Source organism: Peromyscus californicus, unplaced genomic scaffold (genome assembly GCF_007827085.1).
Source record: "Peromyscus californicus insignis strain IS unplaced genomic scaffold, ASM782708v3 Scaffold_23__1_contigs__length_62951481, whole genome shotgun sequence".
In the NCBI taxonomy this organism is placed as follows: domain Eukaryota; kingdom Metazoa; phylum Chordata; class Mammalia; order Rodentia; family Cricetidae; genus Peromyscus; species Peromyscus californicus.
Window position 1 is genome coordinate 23508208 of NW_026294534.1, and position 21818 is coordinate 23530025.

Consider the following 21818-nt stretch of genomic DNA (forward strand, 5'->3'; position numbering starts at 1 on the left):
GCCCATCTTAGGTATCATGGCATTTCCACTATGCCTGCTGTGTCTGACTTAGAATTGGTATGCACCAGTGGGTAGTGAACATAAACCAAACAAGGATACCACAGCCTTCCAAGACGTTTATTTCATACCTACTTATGATCCTATTTCTGAGTGGAGCTCCAGAGATGAGCAGACTCTAGCTCACGTTTACAGTTCTTTTTGCATATCTTCAGCCATAGTACTCCATCTCATATCACTCAGCAGTCCACTGATACCCTCTCTCCTAAGTACATTGAGTGTGTGAAGTTTTTAGAAAGTATATGTACCAAACCTCCAAGTTAAGATTCCAGGACATTTTATAAAACCTTAGATGCATTACCTTTTTATCTACTTATTTAGAAATCTTCCTTCAAGAGTCATGTAAAAACCAAGTCAGGTGAGTTCTATTTGTTGAGTTGGATTTGCTGATTTGGGAAATACTTCAGTTGTTAAACCATTAAGTTGTTCAGACATGATGTTGAAAAGTGGCTGTTATTCTGTCTGTCCCTGCTGGTTAACATGGTAACAGAATCACTCTTTTTTTTTTTTTTTTTTTTTTAAGAAAGAAAGACTTGCTATGTAGACCTATCTAGCCTAGAACTCACAGACATGCCACTGTAGCCTTTCAAGCACTGGTATCAAAGGCATGCACCATACCCTGCCTGAACCATTTCTTCATGCAGTATAATTCTTCCCTCTGTCTTGATGACCATGACAGGCTACTTCAAGGACTTAAATAACTAAAAAATAAAATGGGCATTATAAATTTAAATATTTATAATAGCCAAATAACAAGTAATTGAGAGATGTGAGAAACACTTTCATCTGCTCTTCCTGGCTTGTATGTTCCATAAGTAATCTACTGCCTGGTGCACTTCCTGTGTTGTACCTCTCACAGTGTTACCTCGTCTGTCTATCCCACGAGGACACTGGTCCTGTCTAGCCAGATCTGATCCAGAAGTCCAGATGCAGCCACTGGTTTTCTTCCTTGCTTCCTTTCCTTCTTTCTTTCCTTTTTAAATGCCTTTTCTCACCCACTTGGCCCTTCAAATAGAACGTGTGTCTAGCTTACATTTTATGTCACTACTTTACAACTCCCTGCACTCTGCTTTAGATTTCTCTGTATTGTATTAGTCTGTCAATTAACTATAATATATATAATAAGTTAGCCTAACTTATTTTAAAATTACCCTCAAGAAGTGTGTCTCTTTTATGACCTAACTCAAAAGTCTGTTTTCAACAGAGAGTTCTCCTCCAAATTTTAAGCGCATGGGTAAATTAATGTAGTAATGTAGCATATCCCCAAGCTGGACCCCCTAGAAATACAAATGGAAAGAAAAGTCACTGGTAATTGTCTTGTAGACTGAAATGAGAGTGCATAAAAGACAGTAATTCTATAGAAAACCGAACAGACCACACAAGTAGATCAATGGTGACACAGTTTGTTTTAAGAAAAGTGAAGGAGTATTTAAAGCCATTTAAATCCTAAAATCTATCTATCTTTCTTTCTTTTTTTCTTTTTTTTTTTTTTTTTTTTTTTTTTGGTTTTTCAAGACAGGGTTTCTCTGTGTAGCCTTGACTGTCCTAGAACTCATTCTTCAGACACAGCTGGCCTCTCAAAACTCAGAGATCTGCCTACCTCTGCCTTCTGAGTACGGGATTTTTAGGTTTGAGCCACCACTGTCCAGCTAAAATGCTAAAATATTATAACTCATCAAATAATCTTTAAGACTCTGATAGCCTGAAGCGAAATATCCAATTCTCCTTCAATATTTTCTTTCATTTTTAAAAAATAGTTTAGGTGACTTTGAAAATTACTTGTTTTTTTTTTCCTTTTGTCTTATTTCCAAAAAGCTATAAAAGCAAATTGCAGTTGAAATTTTACTACCTCAAAATTTAGAGATTTATAATTGAATAAGTTGGACTTTTAGAAAAAATTCATTTTAGAAAAAAAAAGAATTGATACTTTTAAGCAAAACTCAATAGTTAGCCATGAAGCACGAAAGCTCAAGGCTTTCTACAATACCTTGGCATGTTCAGAGACTGGACAACAATGCTCCAAATGTCTTCCAGCTGCCTCGGGTTTTTCTTTACCAAAGAACTCCAAACCAAGAGGTTCTTTGAATTATCAGCTTTATATCTTAATTACAATCTATAGACTAGTAGCATGGGGAGAGTTTGTATAGAAATTAAAGAGATGCATCTTAATTTTATTTGTATTATGACAGATGCAAATTAGAATTATATGCAATTATGCATACCAACAATATAATATGAAGTACAGAGCTTCGACTGTGTGTTAGCATTCTCATTATATATTTTTCAATTTGTAATTAGATCATATATCTTCTAATTCATATATTTCTTCATCTATAAACTACTAAGTGGTTGAACTTTTTATATACAGGAAAAGTGCTATGCATAACCGTTACATCAGAATGTGTAAAGTATATATACAGTAAACCCAAGGGCAGAAATTACCTGGTTATCTCAGTAGATGCATAAAGGGTATTTGACAAAGCCTAACTTCCTTTTATGATAAAAGCTCCAAGAAAATCAGAGATAGAAGGAAACCTCAATGTGATGAAGATCAAATATGACAAACCGATAGCATACACTAAGTGGAGAAGAACTGAAATCATTTCCACCGAAGCGAACAATGAGACAAGGATATCTTCTTTTTTTCCCTTATTTGATATAGCACTTGCAGTTTAGGTTAGATAAACAAAAATAAATAAAACAAATTCAAATGGGAAAACAAGAAGTCGAATTATCCCTATGTTCTAATGATATAACCCTGTATACACAGAAACTCTAAAGACTGCACCAGAACTAATGAATATACTCATCAAAGATGTTGGACACATATAAATCATAAGAACCAGGAGTGTCCCAATAATGAAGTGAGAAAAACAAGCTCATTCACGATAACTTCAAATAAAGAAAACAGCTTAAAATAAACCTAATCAGGAAGTGAAAAGACCGATACAATGAAAACTTTAAAATACCAAGGAGAAGAAATCAAAAAGGACACTAACAGATGCAACTCTGATGTGGGATATTTGTACACTGTGATTGGTGTAATAAAAAGCTGAATGGCCAATAGCTGGGCAGGAAGTATAGGAGGAACTTCCAGACAGAGAGAGGAAGTAGGAGGAGGAGGAATCGGGGCATACGAGAGATGTCAGGACACACAGAAGAAGCAGGATGGATGGTATGTGACAGAACATAGATGAGTAGAAATGGGTTAATTTAAGTTATGAAAACTAGTTAGGAACAAGCCTAAGCTAAAGCCAAGCTTCCATAATTAATAAGAAGTTATTACTTGTGAACTGGCAGCCCAAAGAAAGTCAGACTACACAACGCATTTTTAAAAATTAACAAAATTAGAGTAGTTAATTCTTCCCTGTTGGCAATTATTCTACCTGTAAATGATTAAACCTCCCAAAGACATAGGGTGGCTGAGTAAATGGAAAATAAAACAAAGCTAACAAGATTCAATTATACGTTGTCTGCAGAAAATTTCAATACACACTGAAAGCTTCACACAGGCTGAAAGGATGAAGATACTGTATATAAATAATGATGAAAACAGCACATTCAGTAATCTGTTTACCTCAGATAAGCCAGCAGAGAAACATGAACATTACCATATGGTTGAATTAGCCTCAAAAGATGTATACAGAGCCCCCCCAGTATACATTGTCCTCGAGCACACATGGGATGCTCTCCAAGAATGATCACATTTTAGACCACAAACAAGTTTGTCTTTTTGTTGGTTTTATATAAGAGTATTTTGCCTACGTGTAAGCCTGTGTACCACATGTACGCCTGATACCTACAGAGACCAGAGAAGGCATTGGATTTCCTGGAACTGGAGTTATAGACATTTGTGAGCTACAGTGTGATTGCTGGAATCAAATCTGGGTCCTTTGGAAAAGCAACCAGTGCTCTTAATCAATAAGCCATCTCTCCAAGTCCCACAAAACAAGCCTTAACAACCTTAAGAAAAGCAAAATCATACCAATATTTTTATCCTCCGAACATAATGCAATAAAACTAGAAATCAGCAGAAAAAGGAAAACTGGGAGGTTAACAAATGTGTGCAAGTTAAGGAACACATGCTTGAACAACTGGTGACATGAAAAAGAATTTGGAAGATAATGAAGGAGTATTTGACTGTAATGAAGGGATGTTATGATGACAAAGGAAACCAGCAGGTAACTCCTCCTCCTCCTGGTGTCATTTTTTTAAAATTACTATTGTCTGGACATGCCTTTGAAGAATCCCTAATGGGACACATTCTACTCAATATGGGACATGAGTGTACCTGAGACACACAGGCAGAACTGTAACCTGTGTTCCCTCTGAGCCCCTAGGTCTCTGCGGCTTTGAATGTTTCATTCACACCCATGCATAGGTGCAAACATCAAGCACACCTTCTCACTTGGGAGCCACACTCTAACTGAGAACTACTTCTGGCCACCAAATCCTGTTAAGCCACGTCAGACAGACTGAGAGGAGAGAACATAGACTCCCTTTGAACAGCCTTGGCAATGACCGTGGAAGGAGTATTTGCTTTCTTACCAATGAGCAAGACAGTTCCGAGGCACAGCAGCCACTCAGATGCCCAAAGGGACCTTAAAAATGAAATTCTCGGGGCTGGAGAGATGGCTCAGAGGTTAAAAGCACTGACTGCTCTTCCAGAGGTCCTGAGTTCAATTCCCAGCAACCACATGGTGGCTCGCAACCATCTGTAATAAGATCTGGTGCCCTCTTCTGGCCTGCAGTCATACATGCTGTATACATAACAAATAAATAAATCTTTAAAAAAAAAAAATGAAATTCTCGCAGGGAAAGGTGACTATTAACACCCATGGGCTTCATGCTACTTTCAGGGATCAGCCCTCCAACCACTAAATACTGAAGTCCAATTCATGCTGTTGGAATCTAGTCAAAGACGGAGCATCTTCTTTGGCAGGTGTGTAGTTGTGGCAGGGACTCACTGTGCAGCCTAAATTGGCCTCATTCTGACTGCTGGGATGGTAGGGATCCATCACCATGTCCAGCTAAGAAAGGAAATATCTTTGCTTTTTTGTACCCTTATCTTCTCATGTCTTTTAAATTTTTATTTGGTTAGTTTATGTTATTTTCTAATTTCATATATATATATATATATATATATATATATATATATATATATATATATTTATTTATTCACTGTATATGGTACTGTATTATATCAGGTCACATTCACTCAATATCAATCTACTTGGTCCCCAAAATCTCCAGGTTGCCCTGATATGCCTCTCTCAATATGGCTTGTGAAATAGCTGCTTTAGGATCATCTGTGGTAACTGTTAAAAAAAGAAATATTGTCAGGAGGAAAGGACTTAAGCATGCTGGAGCTTGAAAACCATTTTGATATTTTGAATCTTGGTCAAGTTTTCTGAGGATAAGGAAGATTCTCTCTCTACATGTCATAATTACAGCTCCAAATCACTTAGGCTGGTCCTAAGCAATTCTCTGCATTCTTGTGTGTGTGTGTGTGTGTGTGTGTGTGTGTGTGTGTGTGTGTGTGTGTGTGTGTGTGTGTCTGTGTGTGTCTGCACACTGCTTCTGCTTTAAGGTCATTTCAGTATTGTACAGTCCAATGTTTGACCAACTAAAACAAATGTTTCTCACCATAGGAAAAGGAGCAGAGAAAATGGTTTGATGCTATCCTTGACCTTTAGCCCGGTGTCTACAAACAATGTCCCATGTGGCCCTGAACAGGCCAGTTAACCTTTTAATGTCTGTGCTTCCTCTTGTGTTAAATGGGACTCATAACCTGTATGATGTAAGGCAGTAAGCAGATGAATTATTGAAGACTAGATGATCTACAATCTGCCCTCACATACTATTTTGAAGATTCCCATCCATTATTCATCACTCAGTGCACTTACCGTGCATTATTAGAATATGGAGGCGCTCCTAATTTTCAGATATTATATGTATTCTGATAGGGTGCAAACAGATACTTGCTATGTGAAATTTTTAATTGTGGTAAATTAAGCTTAAGTGACCTGAAATGAAATATTTTAGTTTTTTTTTTTTTATTTAAACAAATGATGGAATCTTCATGGTGGCACTAAAGGTCACTGCATTTGTTGTTGAAGGGTCTATAGGACTTCAGGGATTCAGTGTCACAGAACTGAGTTTAACACTTATGATGTTTGGCTACAATCTCAAAGGTTCATGCCATGGAGCAATAAGTAATTTTTCAATAGTATGGACTTAAACTGCACCCATCTATATGCCTGACATACAGGAAAAGAGCAAGCTGGCTTCTTACCTTAGCTGTGTGCTCCAAACTCCTGGTACTCAGGAGCTGTGTTCTCCCCACTCCTAATACTCAGTAGCTGTGTTCTCCAAACTCCTAATACTCAGTAGCTGTGTTCTCTACCCTCCCTAATACATATAATATGCAGTAGCTGGTTCTCCACCCTCCTTAAAATGCTCTGTGTTCTCCACCTACCCTAATATGCAGCAGTGTATTTGTGGAAAAATGTGATAAATAAAATATTGCTGGTGCTAGTGCTAAAACTAAAGTCATCAAAGACGTGCTTATTTTAACTGGAAAAGAGAGAGGATTACTAAAGTAAAGAGGAGAGTGTTTAACTTGGCCAGTGTAAGTCCAGGACATGATGGAGTCCCCTAGATGGGCATTTGGAAACCAGGGAAATCATTCATAAAGTTATTTTAACAAGAGTCCTTAGCAAGTGACAAGTGTTTATATTTCCACATTCTTGTACAGAATTGGCCAGTCTGAGAATCAGAAGGTTTCAGGTCTCAGATTTGCTTTTGCAGCCCTTTATGGCAGTGTGCCCTGTGTCTGCAATGCTGTCTTCCACTCCTTTACCAACTTTACCGGTGCTTTGTTAATTCATTAGCATTTAGTGGGTAGAGTTACACTGTCCAAATGAAAACATTTCCTCCTCCTTTTCTTTAATATAGTTAGGATCCACTAAATTATACAGTTTATTGTTTTGTATTAGCACTTCAGAAATAGTGTTGAAAAACAGTTATCAGACATGTTTTTATATTTTCTTTTATATGGTCTTTACCTAATATTCTTAGGGTTTTCCAAAGCACATATTATTGAACATAAAGTATATGTTATACCTCTTGAAAACATTTATGAGAAATTAATGTTTAGAGATCTACTATATTCTGTTTCCATCTTAGAGTCTTAGAGTCTCAGTTTACCTATAAAATGGACTGAAGAGCCCTGTAACTTCAGCTCCTAACACTCAATATCAAAACAAGGTTAAACTATCTTCAGGAGATTAGAAAAAGAAAATTCTTGCCCACAATTTTATGAAGCAAAGTAACTGTATCTATATTGGTCTCCTCAGATAGGTTGGAAGATATTTCATCATTCATTTTGGAAGCAACAGTGTGAAGGCAAACTCCTGTTAAAGCACCCAACCAACAGTGACCAACTCACAGATGAAAGCTTCCCAAAGCAAAGACTCAGCAAATAAATCACTGATCCAAAGGCTGCTGACCACAAGGTTTTCATGCAAACTATGCCTGTGTTATCTTTTTAGACTTCTGAATCAGTTTATCCAAAGAATCCATTGGCAAATAGTTGCTAATTCCTTACCATATGACTGTAATTGTGTTCTATAACCTTCCAGAGCATATCATCTTGTTCATCAAACAACCTCATGGTTCATGAAAATCAACTATAATAATAAATTTTATGAAGTCAGCTTTACAAGATGTGAACACTCCGTCCTAAATGGGATGTCTTCATCAAATCCTTAACCCCAACACACATGCACATGCACACCTGCACGCACGCAACACAGGGAACTTTCTAGAAAAGGAGGTGGGGAAATTGTAGGAGGCAGAGGGAGAGAGAATGGATGATACCAAGAAAATAAGGCCTTCCATACATAATAGGACTATCACATGTATGAGGTAGCATGCACAGGGCCTGTACAGGTTCAAGCCTGATGTGGCCCCCGTGCTAACAGGAGGGAGAAAGGGACACGGGCTCCCATCTCTAATCAAGAAGCTATCTGCACCTGACATTTGCTTACAGATGAAAAATCAGTCTACTCTAAGGAAGTCTCCCTGGGTATATTAACCACACTTAAAGTTAGGTCCAGTAGATGGCAAACATAAAATAAATTCAGTTGTATTTTGTAGACTTTTTTTTCATATTGCTTTGGGCATTTTATGGTTTCGGATTTTGTGTTTTTTATGGTGTGTGTGTGTGTGTGTGTGTGTGTGTGTGTGTGTGTGTGTGCGTGTGTGTGTGTTTCTGTGTTTCCTGTGCTTTTCCTTTTCTTTTTAACTCATCTTTTATTCTGGTTTGTTTATTTTTCTTTTGCTGGCCTGTTTGTTTTCTAAAGAGAGAGAAAAAGGGGGTGAAGTTGGATAGGATGGGGTGTTGAGGAGAATCTGGGAGGAGCTGGGAGAGGGAAAAACATGATCAGAATATACTGTATGGAAAAAACTATATATATATATATATATATATATATATATATGTAAAATACAGGATATATTTGAGTAAATAAAAGACATTATTTTTTTTCTGAACTTGGTCATCCTGTAAGAGTTTTTAAATGTTTTCAAATTTGACAATGGTATTTCCTTTGATAAGTAGCATCCATGTTCTTCAGTTAGGTTTGCCTACTATAATTGGTCAAATTTTAAGATCTGCTTATATATATATATACATAAAACACAAATTTTAAAACCTGCTCACCACAAGGTTTTCATGCAAACTATGACTGTGTTATCTTTTTGTGTTTATGTATATATAATATATAAATTATATATTTATATATTTTGTGTTTATGTATATATAATATATAAATTATATATACATGTGTTTCTGTATATATAATATATAAATTATATATTTATATAAACGATATAATATATTTATATATCCTCCAAAACTTTGAAGCTTTCTTCTGTAAGTCCGTAAGAAATATTTTTGGATAGTGTTTTATTTTTCTATTTCTATTTCATAAAATGATTAATTTTTTCCAGATTTGGAAAACACAAGAAAGGCTGTATTATTCATGATCATAGAAAGCTGTCTTATGCTATTTTCTACACGTTTCCTCAAATCAAGAAGGAGAATTAGGAAAAACATATAGTAATAGGAATAAAAAGCTGAAGGCTTCGACTTGAGAAGAGTGGAAGACACAAGGTCGCTTTACCAATATCCTCTTAGAAGAGATCATTCCGGAAAGAGAGGGAAAGGTAGATACACAAGTCACAGGATGTGCTTTCAGAAGTTCGGGCATGCTACTGTCAATCGAATCCCTTCAGTTCTAAGAAAGATTCTTTTGTTCATTGGTGCCACAGCTGGATAGAAATACTGATTGCTTCCCTCCCTTGGCACCTTCTGGTCCTAGGAAGTCTAGACTGCTGGGAACAGGCTTTCAGATTAGACCCAGATTGAATCCTCTGAGTCCTGTGTCCACAGTGTCTTCAGCAGCAGGACTTAACTTCAACACAGAGAGCTGATATTGTTCTGGGAGCCGCTAGAGGTTTCCTAACCAACAATGCAAATGGCAAGACGTAAAGGGACTCTAGTAGTGTTCATGTCTTGGAAGTAGTAAACAGCTGTCTAACTGGACTTAAGGCCTCACTCAACAGGAGGGAAACTGTGCCTGGTATTAGAAACCTAACCCATTACTTGGTGCTAGTAAAGTCATAGGTCTTAGAGAACCTGTTATTGCCACTTTATTAGACCAACATTACTCCTAAGTGCATTCTAAAACATCCTTCTATAATAGATTAGTTAGTGTGCCTCTCATCCCATCAGAGAAACTTCTCTTGGTAGCAAACAGTTACCATTACAGAAAACCAAAACTGGTCATAATGCAGAGATCAATTGATTGTGGGGTACTGAGGCCCAACATATACACACATCTGCAATACAAACGCTGCCCTAATGCTCAGGGAACATCAAAGGAGAGGAGGCAGGAAGGTTGTAGAAGCCAGAGGACCAGGACGTCTACTGTGAGATTACATCTCCTAAAAATGACAGGAAAGGTACACTCATGTCACCTCAACAATATGGCTGCCTAAACAAGACCTGAACAAGAACACCACCGATAAACATACTAATGTGGAAGGGGGAAGTGTTGCAGGATTCCCACCCCTAAAATGTGAACAATAGGCATAAGGAACAATGAAAGAATGAGAATTATCCTTTCCCAGGGATGAGCCTGCTAATTGATTGTTCAATACAAAATAGTCAGCCGTGAAATCGTATACATGCAAGCCACACTAAATGGCCTCAGCACATTGGAGGTACAGATTTGGGATGGGTAGGGAAGCAGGGATGGATCTGGGAAGAGTAGGGTGAGGAAGTATAGATGGTCAGAATACACTGTATGGAATTCTCAAAGAACTAATAAAAATGAGAATGATAAAGAGAAAGAGTTGTTAGTGTCAGCAATATGCAGCTGTTGGTGTGGATTAGGCAAGATACTCAGAGTTCTCTGAGAAGCAATCATGCAGAATTGGACCCTGTTGGGATTATGTCACAGGCTGTCAATAGTCTCTGCCTGACTTGTTCTCCTCTAGCAAATATTGACTTTTAAAGTCATATCCTTTTCTTTGTGTTGAAGATGATGACAGAATGCCATGTGAGTTATTGCTGGCAGCCTCTGGCTGACTACGGGCCTGTCCAAGAATAGAAGGTCTTGCCTGAGCAGCTGGTACATTCTTTATTAATCATAAGGAATGAGTTACAATCATCCATATGCTCATCTAATTTGTTAAAGGAAATTTCAGTAATTTTGAGAATATACCACATTCCTTAAAAAGAATTAGGACTAAGTCAGGAGGGAGGGAGAGAGGGAGGGAGGGAGGGGGAGGGAGAGAGAGAGAGAGAGAGAGAGAGAGAGAGAGAGAGAGAGAGAGAGAGAGAGAGAGGGAATGAATTACAGAGATGTGGGACCTTGAGTAGACACTGTCCAAAAGAGAAATACCTTGTCTACAACACACCTATTTTTGGCTCATTAACCTCTCTTTCTGTGCACCTTCTAGCTAATTTATTATAATTTATTACCTTCCACCTATGCTGTTGTTGGTTGGTTCTGAGATAATGTTTGTAGGAAAAGTAATTTGACTTTTTTCCTTATCTATTTTTAATGTTATTCCCCTACTCCCTTATAGACGGGCACAATATTCCTGGCAACAACCTGTAGTAAAGAGTTTATGCTTTCTGGAAGCCACTGTTTTAAGTTGTGCAAATGCCCTTTTCCTGACTCCTTTTCTGCCAATACAATCATTTCTGTAGGTAGAAAATTATTTTCCAGTTATTAAGAACATGAACTGAGGACTGAACAAAAACAAAGGGGATGAAGAAGCTCCTGGGTGTTCTACACAGGTTTATGACAACTTCTACCCTACACTGATATCTGTGTGTATATATGTGTATATGTGTATATATACACACACACACACACACACACACACACATATATATATATATATATATATATATATATATATATATATATATATGATGAGAGAGGGTGAGGGTGAGATAGAGAAATGGACTTCATTAAAGGAAAATAAGCAAGTGTTATTCTTCATACCACTTAGAAGCCTTGATTTATGCAGCAAGAGGAAGGAGGGAAGGAAACACTTGTAGTGGTCCAGCCTTGTGACTCAATCTGCACAGGAGAAGCTATGAAGGAAACTGCTGCATTGAAAATGAAGTTCATGAATTGCATGGGTTTGTTTGGGGGAGAAGGAAGGGAGCGAATGTGAAATGTTTATGTAAACCAAAGCAACAGAAAGGTAGCAGTAGTCCTATCACTCATAGGGGCAAAAATCTCATTTTCTCACACCCTCCTTCCCCACCAGGTAACTCAATTTGTTAAGATAACATGACTTCGAGGCTTCAGGAAAGACCAAGAAAATTAGGTAAACAACTGTAAATAATTGACTTACACTGTGAGCAACATGGAATTATGTATCACTTGGGAAACCAATATTTGTGGAACATTTAATTTAATCACCCTCAACACTCAGTCTTTATAGTCACCTTGTGTTGGAGGTATCCTGACTATTTTTCCACTTTTCAATTGCAATAAAAAAATACAATAAACTAGTAAATTTAGATGAATAGCCCTTTACTCACACTCAACAATGAGATTCAAGATATCTTGCTATAGAGGCTGGGCTGGCATCTCAAAGGGTAAAATCCTTGCCTTGCACACATGAGGACCTGAATTGAATCCCCAGAACCTTTGTGATAACCCAGGTGCAGGGCTAGGGAGCTGGTTCAATAGACAAAAATATTTGCTGCACACATAAGAAAACGTAGGTTCAAATCTCCAGAACCCATATAAAAAGGTGGGTGTGGTCACTATGCACTGTAACTCCAGGGCTGTTCAGGGAAGGGCAGAGACAGGAGGATTGCTGCACCTGATGGCCACAAACTTAGCTCCGATTTTGGGAAAGACCTTGCCTCAAGGAAATAAGGCAGGGAGTGACAAAGCAGGGCACTCAGTGTCCTTGTCCAGCCTCCATAGAGAGGAATATGTGTTCATGACACACATGTGCAAAACTACACACACAAGCACAAAAACTGTATGCACAAGCACAGAAACTACACACACACACACACACACACACACACACACACACACACACACACACGGTAGCATATGGTGGCAATACTGGTATTGGAGAAGGGATGTCAGAGGGATGCTCCCACACTTGCTGACTAGGCAGCTTCGCCTAATTGCTGAGCTTCAGGCCAAGGTGTAGAGACTTAGAACAGTCAAGATTGAAAACTGACTTCCACATATATATGCACATGTATGTGCACCTGCACACACTTGAACACATGCACACATGTATACACTCCCCCCACACACGTACATACACAGGCATGCAAGGTATGGCTAGTTAGAATTCAAGAACATAGCAGAAACCTTCTTACCTACCTCTCTCTAGTATATGAGTAAATTTCCATCCTAGAGGTACCCACTCTGTCCTCAGAGGAAAGGAACATACTTATATCTGAACACATGGGATGGAAGACAATCTGAGCAGATCTGGTCTGGCAAAATCCCCCCAGTTTGTCACTGTACTCTCATACCTGTGTTCAGTTATTCTTATCTATGAACTTCTAACACACTCAGCATGAAAATACACAAGGTTACTCACTCATTTTAGGGCCCCGATTTCTTGCGAAGGCTCCTCTATTTTATGAAACTGTATGCTTGAACCAGGTACTTCCTATTGTTGTGATAAAATACCAAGAGCAACTTAAAGGAGAAAAGGGTTTATTATAGCTTACCATTGCAGAGGGATGGAGTCTACCATGATGGAGCAGGCAGAGCAACAGACAGGGAAAGCATGGTGGCAGGGACAGGAAGCTGGCTGACCACAGTTCCTCCACACACAGGAAGCACTGGGAAAGGGGGTAACAAACAGGAAGTGAGAGAAGGCTATTCAATCTCAAAGCCCACCCACAGTGGCATACTTCTTCCAGCCAGGCTCTACCTCCCAATCTTCTCAAATATCATAAACTGGGGACCAAGTGTTCCAATTGATGAGCTGTTGGAGGACATTTTTCATTCAAACCACAGTGTTTTTCTCTTATTGGTTTATCATGTTATGTGGACTTCATCCAGAAACCAAGTGGTAGCTTTGGAAAGATGCCATATTCCCTCCATAGTTAACACAAAACCTAGACCCACATCTGTGTGTATCCATCTCCAAATCCCATGCTTTCCCATCACCTTCAAAGAATCACTCAATTTATGATGAAGTATGATCCTCGTTATATATATAAATGGTCACCCTTATAAATAAGAGAGGAAATACTGGTGAGTTTCAAGAGTCCACTAACAAAATGTAACTGATGGGACCAGACCACATATTTTACTATCAGTAACTCCAAAGCAACGTCGATACCATCTTGAAGAATTTTCAGAACTGTTATACAGTAGTATGCCCATATGAAAACTACAGTCACGTTTAGCAACATGTAAGATTGGATCTATAGCAGTTTCTGAACTTCCATTCCACTTGATTCTGGTCCATGAGCCTCAGTGTGGGCAAAGATTCTTCAGCCTCCTCAGGTCCCGACTCGCCTCCACATTACAAGGTATGCATGACCTTATAAGATACTCTAGCCCACACTGTCATCTCATATATGTTTAAAACTATTATTAAAATGGTCTAAGTTATATCATTTCAAAACATTTGAAGATGTCCCCATGTGTTTGAAGAACTTCTTAGTGCTCTCTGAATTGAGATTAAACATCCAGAAGCTTTTATCATTAACTATCACTGTCGTCACTCTTTCCTGAGAGTTACAAAAACTGGTCCTTGAAAGTTTGGGATACTAAAAGAGATAAAGAGATTACTAGGTGACTCTTTCATGTTCCAAATTACTTGAGGGGTGAGGATGTAGGATCCACTTTCTCCCTTATAATAAGTGCCAGCCATTGAATCACTGCTTGTGAGCCACAATCCAAGCCACACCAAGTGCCTCATGCCAGGCTCTATTGGTTTTCTACAATAGAGCCTGTTTTCTACAGTTGTGTTTTCTGCTCCTAGAAAATGCCCCCAAGACAACTCTGCTGTCAAAAATGTGAGTTTCCCTTAGTGGAAGGTCAATAGCATCTCCACATCCCCAGTCAGGAAGAAATGAGATGCCAAGCATGCCACCCACTAATCATCCACCTTTCAAGACTTGATTTGGTATAATTTTCTCTGAGGATGAAGAAGCTGACAAAAATGCTCTCCGGGTGGAAAACAGGCTTGTAAACCTGCCCGACTTATTATTTTCTGCCTGAAAGCAATAAACATCTGTTTTCTTGATAAAGTAACCAGGCTCAGATTGGAGGGGAACAAAGCTATTTAGTTCAGCTCCAATTATGGATTCTTCTAGAGAATATCACCCTGAGGGCTCTGTACTTTGAGATACTGAACATTACCCCAAACCCTCCCGATTCCCCTCTGCATCGTCAGCCCAAATTCTATGCTGTGAGACATTTCTTCATACTATAAAACGTTGGCAGATGTTATTGAGCACAGGAAGGAGGGAATAGATGCCCACCTCTCTGAGATATTGTGAACTAGACCAAAGCTTAAGGAAGAGACACTTTCTCAATTAATAGAGTTCACTCCAAACTCATTTCTTACATCCTATACAATCAATGAAATCTAGAAAGAGACTGAATGTTTATCTTTACTTTTCATATCTGTGTCTCATTACCATATGCAGAACACTTTGACTATTCTTGGCTAACAAAGAAAGTATTCCATCTTAGGCTATTCTAAAATTGCAATAAAAAATTCTTATCATTTATGTTTTACTAAACCACTTTTGAAGACTGGTTAAGTAAAGTAGTGGGGGTGGAAAAGGAAAAGAGAAAGCAGTAATTGTTCTGACCAAGTAGCTGCAAACGGCTGGATTTGGACTAATTAGCAACAAAACTTTTTGAGTATTGTAGGCTACCAGAAACTTTTTGTTGCTGTTGTTGTATTTAAAGGCATATTAAGAAAGAAAATCTCATAATTCCTCACCTGTAAATTTATATTCTATGGGATTAAAAAACATTTCTACTGTAGAAGACGACTGTACAATGGAGAGAAGAAATGAGAATCAGGAAAGCCAGAGGCATAATGATAGAAGACATTTGGAGGAGGATGACCAGAATGAGGATCCCAGAGAACGGAGCAAAAGCTTAGAAGGTGAGAGGACTAATCAAACGGCTATGGAAATACAATCAAGGGAGACAGGAATGGCAGAAGCAAAAGCCTGCCTGCAAAGTTCAAGGAGCAACACAGAACCTAACGTTTCTAGAGAGGAGTGCCCGCAGGAAAGAAGTGGGATGTGACGTCAGAGAGGTTGACCAGGAGTTAGATAGATTCTTTAGGTGGAGTAAAATATTTTCCCAGGATATTGAGCAATGGAGTCACATGATCTGAATCACATTTTAGAAGGGTGCCCTGTGGAAAGAGACCGTAGATATTGAGTAATCAGTGTAGCATCAAGGAATGGTTACAGAGAGCAGGCATCTAAGCTAGAGGCTTAGGAGAGGGGGCAATGGAAGAAGAAGCATGGGATTCTGCATCTCTTTGAAGAGTCAATATGATTAGACTAGCTAGGAGTGAAAGCAGGGAACAGGAAGGATGTGTTGAGGTAGGTTCTGACCTGGGAAGGATGTGCATAAATACAAACAAGATGGGAAAACAACTGAAGGAAAGACACCAATGTCTATTAAATACCTCATATAGATGTTGCACGGGCAATTGGAATTATAAAGCTCAGATTTCAGGCAAAAGATGTGAGCTAGAGACATCAATCTGGTAACTGTATAAGATTTGAAACCATGCTTCTGCAGGATACTACCACAAGTAATTATAGATAAGAATCAAAGATTGAAGCTAGGTGTGGGGGGGGGGGGCTTGCCTTTAATCACAGTATTCAGGAGGCATAGGCAGGCAGATCTTTGAGTTCAAGGCCAGTCTGGTCAACAGAGCGAGTTCCAGGACAGTCAGAGCTACACAGAGAAACCTTGTCTCAAGGGGAAAAAAATTTTACACACACACACACACACACACACACACACACACACACACACACACACACACAGAGCACTGACCAACAATCAGGTAGAGAACCACAGCTGGTCACTGAGCTAAACATGTGAACCTGATCAATGACCTCAAGGAGAGCTAGTAAAGAGGATAGTGTTTACTTGGAGAGAAGCAAGAGCAGATGGGATCTGCTATGCAGGACAGAGTACTTGGGAATGTGATCACAAATAGGCCACTCATGGCCATGCCTCTGCTAGAGGATGTAGATGCAGAGAAGCAGGTGGAGGTGATGGTGTGTTTGGCAGAGTCCCTTTAGGGTACTCAATGAGGTGAGAAGCAAGGGCATCAGGCGAAAATGATGGGGGTAGGGTGGAATATTTGTAAGATTGTGTGAGAGAGTTGCTTGTGCCAGTATGAAGTCATTGGGCCAGGAACGTGGGCATCAGCTGGAAGACTGCCGGACATGAACTCTCAATCCCCAGGACTGAACGAAAAGTTGCATATGAACAAAAATTCCAAGTGTCTCATCTGTGAATGAGGGGAAATGATGGTGGCACAGTATGCATCAAGGTTGTAGTTTCAACAATAAACACATAACATTCACCGAGCTCTCATCAGTCAGGCCTTGGTAGGAAACAGAATCCACTCAGGTGGTTTCACTCAGTGGCTATCATGTCCATCTGGGCTTCATTACCTGCAGAGTTGTTGAACAACGGGCCTCTCTACAGGCCTGTAACATGGCTCTCTGGGGGGATAAGAGCCGAAGCATGGGTAGTTGCCAGAAGATTCCATGGTGATTATAATGTGCACTGTGGCTTGTGAGCCACCAAGGTAAGTGGTTAGACTGCAAGGAGGGGGCTGCTCGCAGGGATGTGGGCAGACTTACAAAGTGAAAACGAGAAAAGGAAGCACCCAGGGACCAGCAGATAGAGGAAAAGCATTAACTTACCTAGGGCTGAATAACAAAATGAGGAAACAGTCCTACTGCAGAGAATGAAGAGCAGCCTGGTGGAGTTTAGAAAGGAGAGACAACGGAGGACGGGATTGCTTCCAGGTAGTGAGCAAATTGGGACCCAGCAGGACTTAATTATCTCCTCTTTATTCCCATCGCAGGGCTACGATGTTTCCTCCCATTGGCTGGCTCCCAGCTGAAGCTGGCAAGGCACCTTGGGGTATGTAGTCCTCCATTGTGGTCTGTAGTCCTGAGAAGAGAGGAGACCAGAGAAAGATTGCTGAAGAGGCAGATGGAGAATGATCATGAAAAGCCCTTGGTGGAGGACCAAGATGTTTTCCAAGCATTTTATATGGATTAACATTTTAATATGTGACTTCATTCCTTTTTATTAAAACACAGTACTTTCTTATTGATTAAGGCTCTATGCTAGGTCAATTAATTATTAGAGACAGTTTAATATTTTAACATTTAAACATATACTATCTTCTAGCTGAAAACTTCATTTTTTTTTCTAGGTGATAAAACTAGCACTGATCTTCTATGGACTGAAGAAAGTCTTAATATTCGGTCAAATTCAGAATATAATCTAGACAATGAAACAACTTGGGACTAATGACCGAGTTTTCAAGTTCTTACTCAGAAAACATAATATAGAAAGATACAAAGGGCCCATCAGTTGCAGGTCCCTCTGGAATTCTATGTCCTGTTTCATGAACATCCTAAAGAAATATGCAAGGCCAATTATGCTTGTAAATTCTTTTGTTTTCAGTTATAAGCTATGTTTGGACAACATCAACAGCAGTTCTGGAGAAATAGGAAATATGTGATTGCTAGAAGACAGGAGTGAGTCATTAGCTGAAGCGGGTAGAGGAAGCATTCCACCCAATAAAGACAGAACATAAGACATAAACTGGGTCCTGTTTCTGAGCTATTAAAACTTAACCAGAGTGTGGCTGGAGAGAGAACTCAGTGGTTAAGAGCACTTGTTGCTCTTTCAAAGAACCGGGGTTTTGTTCCCAGCACCCACATTTGGCTCACAACCTCCATAACCCCAGGAGATACAACAGGGATGCATGTGGCACTCATAAACGCATGCGGGCAAAACATTCATACAAATAGAGTAAAAATCAATAAATCTTTTTAAAAAAGCTTTATATTAACTACAGCCTGGAGGTGGGGCTTAGTTGGTAGAATGCTTATCTAACATATGTGAGGCCCTGGATTTGATCCCCAGCACCATATAAACCCTGAAATTGAGTGAAGTGCTAGGATATTGGTAATCTCAGAACTTGGCAGGAAGAGATAGGAGGATGGGGAATTCAAAGTCATCCTCAGCTACAGTATAGTGTTTGAGGCCAGCCTGGGCTACACAAGACCCTATACCAAAAGATCAGCCACAATGACAAGTAGCCTGTCCTTAAGAGGGGCATTTTCCTAGGCCCAGAAGATGAGCTGACAAAAAAAGCTTCCGGGGGTGGTGGTTGTTTGTTTTTGTTTTCGTTTGGGGGGCCCACCATCCAGCTCCCAAATAAATCACACATGGAGGCTTACTCTTAATTATGAATATCTGGCCTTAGCTTGACTTGTTTCTTGCCAGCTTTCCTTAACTTTAAATTATCCTGTCTCCATTTTGCCTCTGGGCTTTTCCCATTCTCTTACTTCTGTAAATCTTACTCCGAGACTGGCTGGGTGGCTGGGTAGCTGGTCCTTGATGTCCTCCTCCTTCTCTGGCTACTACTTTGAAGCTGCTTCCACATCCAGACATTTTACTAACCAGTTAATAAGGCTGTCTCAGTAGTGGCCATATTTATTTAACATGAGGTTGACCAGTCTAGGAGAGAAACAGAGCCAGGCACTGGTGGCACACACCTTTAACTCCAGTATTTGGGAAGCACACATGCTATTCCCATCACTAGGAAAGTTAAGACAGGAAGTGAAATGACTGGGCAGAGAAAGGCATATAAGGCATGAGGAGACAGGAACTAGAGAGCCTTTCAGCTGAGGACTCAGAAGAATTCAGTCAGGATTCTTGGAGACAGGATCAGCTAAGGAGTTGTCGAGGTGAGAAGTGTCTGTGGCTTATTGCCTCTGATCTTCTAGCATTTACCTCAATATCTGGCTCCAGGTTTTTATTAAAAGACCAATTAGGATTGATGCAACAACACACCTTAAAATAATATTCCCCAATAGGGGCTTGTCAATGTCATCCACAAAACACAGCTGTTGAGAAAATGAGTGGGCAACAAGGCCGGGAAGCTCATCATCCCCATAACTGCTTTTTGCGGCACCAATCCTGTTTCACTGATGGAGCACAAAGGTCCAGCCCAGGAGAACAAGGGCCAAGAGTATGGGCTCAAGACAAGGAAAACAGGAGACCTGGGGACCACAAGGGTATCTCATAAAGGATGCTCCTGTGGGTGCTGCTGCCATCAGCACTTTTGGTTCTGTCCTCTGTCATTCTCTCCTCGAGGGTGATGTGAACCCAATTCCTTTAAACTCTATTGTAAAGCCTCATGTTTGGAAACCACACTGTGAATAAGGGCACACGCTTCTTCAATAGCCTGCATGTGTGTTTGTTTATCTGGCAATTCTTTGCCAGATGCCCAATTCATTTTTTTACTTTTTAGCATTTCCTTTTAACTAATACATGAAAAATAATTAAAAAAACTTGTCTTCTTAAACACATGGCATATCATTTTGTTAGACATCTCAAATAAAAAGAATTTTCTACCCAGCCATCCTTTTCTAATATTATATTTTAAGCCCTGTGACAAGTTCATTAGAGAGAGACGGTGTCTTCAAAATTGCACTCTACCCGAGACTTTGAAGCTGCTTCCACATCCAGACACTTTACTAACCAGTTAATAAGGCTGTCTCAGTAGTGGCCATATTTATTTAACATACATTACAATCCCAACTGACACTTCCTAATGAGTCTCTCGATGCTACAGAGAAAAAGCTCTCCCACTCTATAAGTGTAAACTCATCTGTCCAAAAGGAAACATAGTTGTGATGTTTAAATGGCCCATATCGATCCTCCACAGTCTCTCTGTGTTAGGCTGGTGCCAGTCCTTTAATTTGCACCCTGAAGGGTGCAGCCTCACTTGATTTAGATGTCAGAATAAGGCAGTCTATCAGTTTGAGAGCTCAACTGAAATATTTTAGAAAATTGCTTTGGATATCTTCACCTTGCCATGCAAAGGCCACTGCTCTCCCAGAAACAAAGGGCTAAGTAGTGTGACTTCCATAGATATCTTGAAGCAAGTTTAATCAAAGGAAATCTCAGAGTCAAAACTTGCTATGTGTGGTACTGTGTCTTCACAGAAAAGTCCACTTACAGAAATGTAATGCCAAGGCTATAGAACGTGCACTCCAAAGGAATGACGACACAGGGCATTGTCTTTAAATGTGAAGCCAATACGAAGAACGTTCTAATGAAACTCTTTCTGGAGTCAAGTGTGTCCTCTGTATCTAATATTTCAGAAGATGCAGGCACTTTCAAAGATGTCAGCCTGCTCAGATAGCACCACCGTGTTGTGGTCACAGCTATGTCCCCTGCCTCAGAGAAACTGACCGCTTCTAAGAACATCAAAAAGGGTTGAAGAAACAGCATCCTGGGGAGCCTCACAATTGCTACCCAATACTGGCAAAGCATGAAGGAAACTATTTCTTTCCAAATTGCACTGAAATATTGAAATTCCTAGGATCATGAGCCACACACTGTATAATTATACAATTATAATCCAGATATAATCCTTTAGAAACTAGAAGGAAGGTTGAAGATAACTATTGGCTTTTTCTCCTCTAGTGTCCCAGTGTCCTGGTGAGGGTTACTATTGCTGTGATAAATCATCATGGGGAGAAAAGGGTTTATTTGGCTTACATATCCATATCACTGTTAATCATCAAAGGAAGTCAGGACAGAAACTCAAACAGGGCAGAAACCTGGAGGCAGGAAATGGCACAGTTACATGGAGAAGTGCTGCTTACTGGCTTGCTTTACTTGATTTTCTCAGCTTGCTTTCTTATAGGACCTAGGACCACCTGCCCAGGGGTGGCACTACTTACTTAGGGCTGGACCCTCCACATCAATTATCAATCAAGAAAATGCCCATACAGACTTGTCTGCAGGCCAGTCTGATGGAGGCAATTCCCAAGTTGAGACTCCTTCTTCCTAGGTGACTCTAGCTTGTGTCAAGTTGACAAAACACTAACCAGCTCTGCATGTGACAGGAAACATGTAAAAGTT

At 39.6% G+C, this 21818-nt stretch overlaps 1 long non-coding RNA gene across 1 annotated transcript in view; it reads right to left on the minus strand.

Moving 5' to 3' along the window:
• LOC128119377 (uncharacterized) overlaps window positions 1-17801 on the minus strand; it is a 130975-nt gene extending 113174 nt beyond the window's left edge. Inside the window, exons 1-2 of the long non-coding RNA XR_008221521.1 lie at window positions 17564-17801; window positions 13358-13471 (exon numbers count right to left, since the gene is read on the minus strand). This is a non-coding gene — a long non-coding RNA (uncharacterized LOC128119377). The remainder of the gene's footprint in view (window positions 1-13357; window positions 13472-17563) is intronic.
• Between the last annotated feature and the right edge of the window lie 4017 nt (window positions 17802-21818).